The sequence below is a fragment of the Plecotus auritus genome, assembly GCF_963455305.1.
Source record: "Plecotus auritus genome assembly, chromosome: 12".
Lineage (NCBI taxonomy): Eukaryota > Metazoa > Chordata > Mammalia > Chiroptera > Vespertilionidae > Plecotus > Plecotus auritus.
Window position 1 is genome coordinate 4,421,105 of NC_137778.1, and position 6,000 is coordinate 4,427,104.

Consider the following 6,000-nt stretch of genomic DNA (forward strand, 5'->3'; position numbering starts at 1 on the left):
CTGAAAGATCTCGGGTTTGATTCCAGTCAAGGGCATGTACTTTGGTTGCAGGCTCGATCCCCGGCCCTGATCAGGGCTTGTATGGGAGGCAGCCAATAGACGTGTCTCTCTCACATTGATTTTTCTCTCTCTCTGTCTCTCCCCCTCGCTTCCACTCTTCATAAAAATCAGTGGGAAAAATATCCTCGGGTGAGGATTAACAACAACAACAAAAGAGTGAGTGGCAGAGTCACTATGTGAACTCAGTTCGATCTGATTCCAAAGCCATGGTCCTGCTACTCTATTATGCAGCTCAATGTATTGAGCAATGTACTGCGGTATATTGACAACGTTGCCTTTAAGAAGGCGTTCTGAGTCTTCTTCCCAGAGTCTAATACTACATTAGGTGTCTGATGCCATTGTGGTACAAGGTCACACAGCCAAGAGCAAGCATTTGATGGATGGCCAGCGTTTGCCCGGTGCTGCCCGGGCTGCAGGTGCCCATGGGCTCATCAAGGAGAAAGCTGTGGGCCACGTAGACCTCATCAACTCTGTGCAGCGCGGGCCTTGCAGACTGAGAGGCGGCCTTGCCTACGTGGCCCACAGGCTGAGCCTGCCTGTATGCAGATGTTTACATTCTCATCGTGTGATCAGAGAGCCAACCAGGAAGTGCAACCCCAGCAAAAACCCCAGCAGACACACCCATGAAGACAGAACTGAGGGGACAAAGGGCCTCTGTAGGAGCCCAGCTGGAGGTGGAGAAGCTTCTGGTGAAAGGCAGGTGAAGGATCTGGATATCAGAGCGTTAAGGGGAAACAGAAGTTACAAAGGAACAAGAGAGAGCCAACAGGTGCATGCATGCCGGCATCTTCAAAGTCAGAGACTCAGAGTCCTAGCCTCTGAGCCCTGGAAACACAAGGGCCAGTGCTTCCATGCTACTGAGACCCATGGCTCAGCTCATGGAAGGAACGACTCTCTAGTCATCAGAGTCAACTCAAAATGGAATGAGTTGTGTGGGGAGGTGGGAAGATCCTTTTTAATGGAGATGTCATGCCCCTCATGAAAACACACACACACACACACACACACACACACACACACACACACACACACACTCTTAGCCAAATAGCCATTGCCATGGTTACAGTGAGGGTGCCATGTAATCCATGTGTCCCTGGTGCCTCCCAGCTTTCTCTATAGGAAGAGATCCCCAGCATTTGCTCCATGTCCCGAAGCAAATATTCTTTCCTGACCTTGCTCTGCTGAGTAAGTAGATGCCCCTCACTGTCCACGGTGGGTGACTGCCTCCACTGGAGTCAAATCAGGCTTCTTTTCAGTCTCCCTGTTGGGATGTGTCCTTGCTCCCATATTCCTCACTCTGTGGTCCTTGACCTTTGTTAGCATGTCAATGGCTCACCTTCAAATGCAACCCATGAGGCTGGCTGGGCTCTGGAACAGGATGGGTGAGTCAAGTACAGAGAGCAAAAGCCAGAGGGGAAGTTATTACAAGCATCCTCCTTACCAGCCACACCCTGCTCTGTTAGAATAGTGTCTCCTCCATCCCTTCACTTACCCAGCGTCCGGTTCCAGGGAACACTCTCCTTTGCTGTTAGATCCCCTCTAAGTCCACGGCGTTCACAGTCTCACACTACTTCCTAAAAGCTGATTTTTGTTGCGGTGACACCATTGTATTCAAGGAAGCATGAAGTCTCAGAGCTGGAAGAGCTCTTAGATTACTCACACCCTTCGTAGGGGAGGTGTCCGTCCTCAGGTAATGCTGGCTGGTGACAGCTGGCCTCCCGACACCTGCCATTCGGACTATTCTGCACGCGCCAGGCTCTGGCAAGTTCATGTCTTAAAGTGCAGTAGGAAAAGGTACCAGGCCTTTCTTTAGCAAAGATCATCACTTCTTCTGTTTTGGAGATCATTGTGTGGAGGCACCAGTCCAGTCAGAAAACTAGTTAGTTTTGCTTTTGACAATATACTAAGGTGTGTGTGTATGTTTGTGTGTGTGCTAAAGAAGGGAGGGATTGCCCAGGTGGCATGGCTCAGTGGTTGAGCATCCACCTAGAACCAGCAGATCACTGTTCGATTCCCGGTCAGGGCACATGCCCAGGCTGCCAGGCTCAATCCCAATGTGGGTGCGTGCAGGAGGCAGCCAATCAATGATTCTCTCTCATCATTGATATTTCTGTCTCTCTCTCCCTCTCCTTTCCTCTCTGAAATCAATAATAAAAATACATTTTTTTATAAAAAGAAGGGATAGATTTAAACAAAATATTCATATGAACCAAAACTGAAGCAAAATAAAGCAATATTAATTCTAAAAAGAAGGCATTCGGTTTTGTTTTTTGTTTTTGTGTCCCATGCCACCACCTAAAGTAAAGATTTACAAGTTTTATTTATTTAAAATATAGTATAGATTTGAACAAAACCTATTTGTTTTTTAATCTGTAACATAACAAAGCTGGGCGATCAAAAATCTCCAACCAAATCCGTGCCATGCATTTGTCTTTCATTTTGTTGGCGTTCCTAATCAGCCCTAAATTACTACAGATGGCACATTGTCATCCCATAAACATCAAGTCATCGAGAGACCAGCCGGCCCACAGCCCATCTGGTGGAGGAACGGAAACCAGTGCTTATCGAGCACCCACTATGTGCTCCAGCCGTGGGCAAACTACGGCCCGCGGGCCAGATCCGGCCCGTTTGGCTGTTCTATCCAGCCCACGGAGCTGAAAGAGCAGAGGGTTCTCTTGCTCTCCCCTCTGCTCCTTTACTTTGAATTTATATTAGTTCACACAAACACTCCATCCATGCTTTTGTTCCAGCCCTCCGGTCCAGTTTAAGGACCCACCCATTGTGGCCCTCAAGTCAAAAAGTTTGCCCACCCCTGTTAGACTCTATGCTGTGCATCCGCCTCGTTGGTGCCCATGGCAGCCCTGAGCGGACATCGCCATTGCATCGGACTCTCACAGAGGAGGGAAGTGAGTCACATGCCTCAGAAGTGGCAGAGCCGGGATCTGGCTGCTCTCCTCTTTCTCTGTAGCACACTGCCTGTCCTCAGACCCTCAGAGACCAGCCATGTACCACGGAATATTCACTGAGCAGGCCTGTGCCAACCCCTGGGGAACAGGACGAAAGAAAGGACTCAGGACTCGGAGAAGAATGTCCACATGGTTCAGTGGTCTCAGCAGAAGACGCCCTCCTACGGCATGGAGGAGAGCGGCCAGGTGGCAGGCTCCGGTCAAGTAGTGAAGCAGAGGCCGAGCCAGGGTCCCCTGGTCTGTCCTCACCTGGAGCCTGGGCAGAAGGCCAAGGTCATCACACACATTCTTACATCGTGCACTTGGAAGTGTTTGCTGCAGAGGAAAACAGAAGTCTAAGGAGAGTCAGGAGGCCTGGGTTTGGGTTTCGGGCTGTCACTAACTGCTCCTCCCTGCTGACACAATTGTCACCTCAATCTTGTTAAAGAGGACTGGATTATATGACCTCTAACTGGTTAGTCTATGGATTATTTAATGCAGGTAAAGATGGTAGGTGTGAGTGAGTGAGTGTGTGTGTGTGTGTGTGTGTAAAAGAGGAAGAGAGAAGAAGAATGAGAATATGAAAGGATTAAAGAGAGAGACAGTATACGGAGAAAGTACTTATCCTTCAGATAATGAACTTTTGAGGCTCCGGTTCTTACATAATAGTTCTAATGCTCAGAGCAAATGGGTCTGTGCATAGCTATTCATACTGTAATTCAAGTCAGTAAATAGCATCCATGTTTTCTGAAATGCTGGCTGGACTGCTGAGAGACAGGTAACTTAGCACCTGATTGTGCATATCGTCGGACTGGGAGATCTTTTCTCAGCTTCATGGGAACTGGGAGGATTAAAGAATTAGCAATGAGGAATCTGCTTTTAACATCATGTTCAAAGCTTCCCGATGGAAGAATAAGGTTAATGGAGAGTCTAAGTGAAAAGGAGATTAGCCTTGATCCTTCAGAGAATATGTCCTGAGTAAAGTTTCGCTGGTGGGAAAAGTGGAGATGTCAGAAAATAACTCATTTGCTGTCACACCCACTGCCTGCAGAGCCAGGCTCTTAAGCTTCCCCCTTTGACCTCATACTCAAGGATCGTGTTTCCACTTGGTTAAGTTTCTTCTTTGCAATAGTATAAGAGAAATAGCGAGTTGAGAAACTTAGAGCCAGTGATGATATTGGTGAGAAACTTACAAGGATTTTACTGTTTATTGGGTTTTCTGAATAGGTTGTAGAGCAGTATTCTAGAACCTTCCATCTCACTGTTTGCTCATCCTATTCCCCTCTTATGGTACCCCTCAATCCCCCCCACACAAACCTCCTTTCTTTTCTCTCTTCCTTCTTTCCTCTAGTCATTCTCACCTTCCTTCCTTCATCACTTCCTCCATCCATTCATTCGTTCTGTTGAATCAACAATTTTTGAAGGGAGAGTCTGCTGTATCCCAGGCTTATACTGTGAGTATCCCCGTGGATGAAAGTGACCCATGTTTCCAGGTGTTCCCATCCTCATCCTTGACCTCCACTCTGTCCCTGTTCTGGGCGGGGGTCTTGGCTTTTCTTTTCCTTTCTCTCCACATTGTCTGAGTGCAGTGGACGCCTGCTCTCTTCCTCAAACTTGTTCTCAAATTCTCCATAAGCTTGTGGCAGGAACAGACACCAATTTACTGTTGCCTCATATGAAACCATCGCCCCTACTCCCCTTGGCTCATAGGTGCTCAGTGAATTCCTTTCTCTAATTCATCAGACCCCACATCACCTGGATAGATAGCCTTAGCTGGCAACCACTTGCATGAATACCTAATCGGTCAATTAACCAACATGCATTGAGGGCCTACTCGATGCTGGCACTATGGGGCACCATAGGGTGGCTTACACCACATACCTTCCTCAAGGAGATGCCCACCTGGCTAGGGAATGTGTGTGTGAACACATGGGAGATTAAATAACAATAGAAGATGTTGGTTCATCATGCTGAAGTCATAAAACCCACCCCAATTAAAGGCCCTATGACTGGCACTGCCATGCAGGAGGCGGAGTTCTGCAGATTGGAGAGAAATGGGATGCTTTCACAGAAGGGAAAGGACTTGAGCAGGGCTTTGGAGAAGAAGGGTTGGATTTTGGCAACCTGGGAGGACAGAGGGTGGTAGTTTATTCTGGGCAAACCCTTTGGCTTCTTCTCCAGTGACCTTCGGAGTTCTTGATTTCCCTTAGGACAACATTCAGCTCAAGACAGGGTAAGGCAGCCACAAGAACAGCACCAGTAAACACTGCTGTCTCCCACCGCCTCCCCTTGGACAGCCTCCCTCCTTGCCAGGTTCCTGTCTCCTCCTTCCCAGAGCTCAGGGTGATACAAAGCAGCCTTTCTTTTGTCTGAGGTTACTTAGAAGCAGTCCCCCATAATTACAGTAATCTTATCTCCTTTGAATCCACCAAAATTACCCCTTTTCCTTATGCTGGCACTGTTGCCATATGACAGGCATCGTTGGTAAGCTTTGTGTAATGCTGCAATGTTGTTTTTTTACAGTGACATCTGCTCAAAGAGACGAATGTTCTATGTGACTGACTCATTTGGTGGGAACTCATCCACATGCCCAAGTGAATGGGTGGAGGTGGATGATGCAGGAAGAGGGAAGCATTTAGATGGCTATTTTTCAGATTTTAGATTAAGAATATGATTATTTCATTTCCTATAGAACAGCAGAGAACATTAGTTGTAGTGGAAGTCATGCCTAAATGTCTCTTAATGTCTGAAATGTACCATGTTTCAGGATGGGTAAAGATGGTCATGTTTCTCCAATACATTTTGGTTACCTTGGTGATTCTCATCCACATTACCTTGCCCCCCTCAACCGGGAACTTCCTCAGGTCCTCTCTCCAACTGTGGTCTTCTTGAGTGAACGCTCTGAGACTCCAAGATGAGCTCTCTAAAATTTCATGGTGAGCTCTCTAAGATTCCATGGTGAGCGCTCAGAGGTTTCACAGTGAACCCTCTGAGG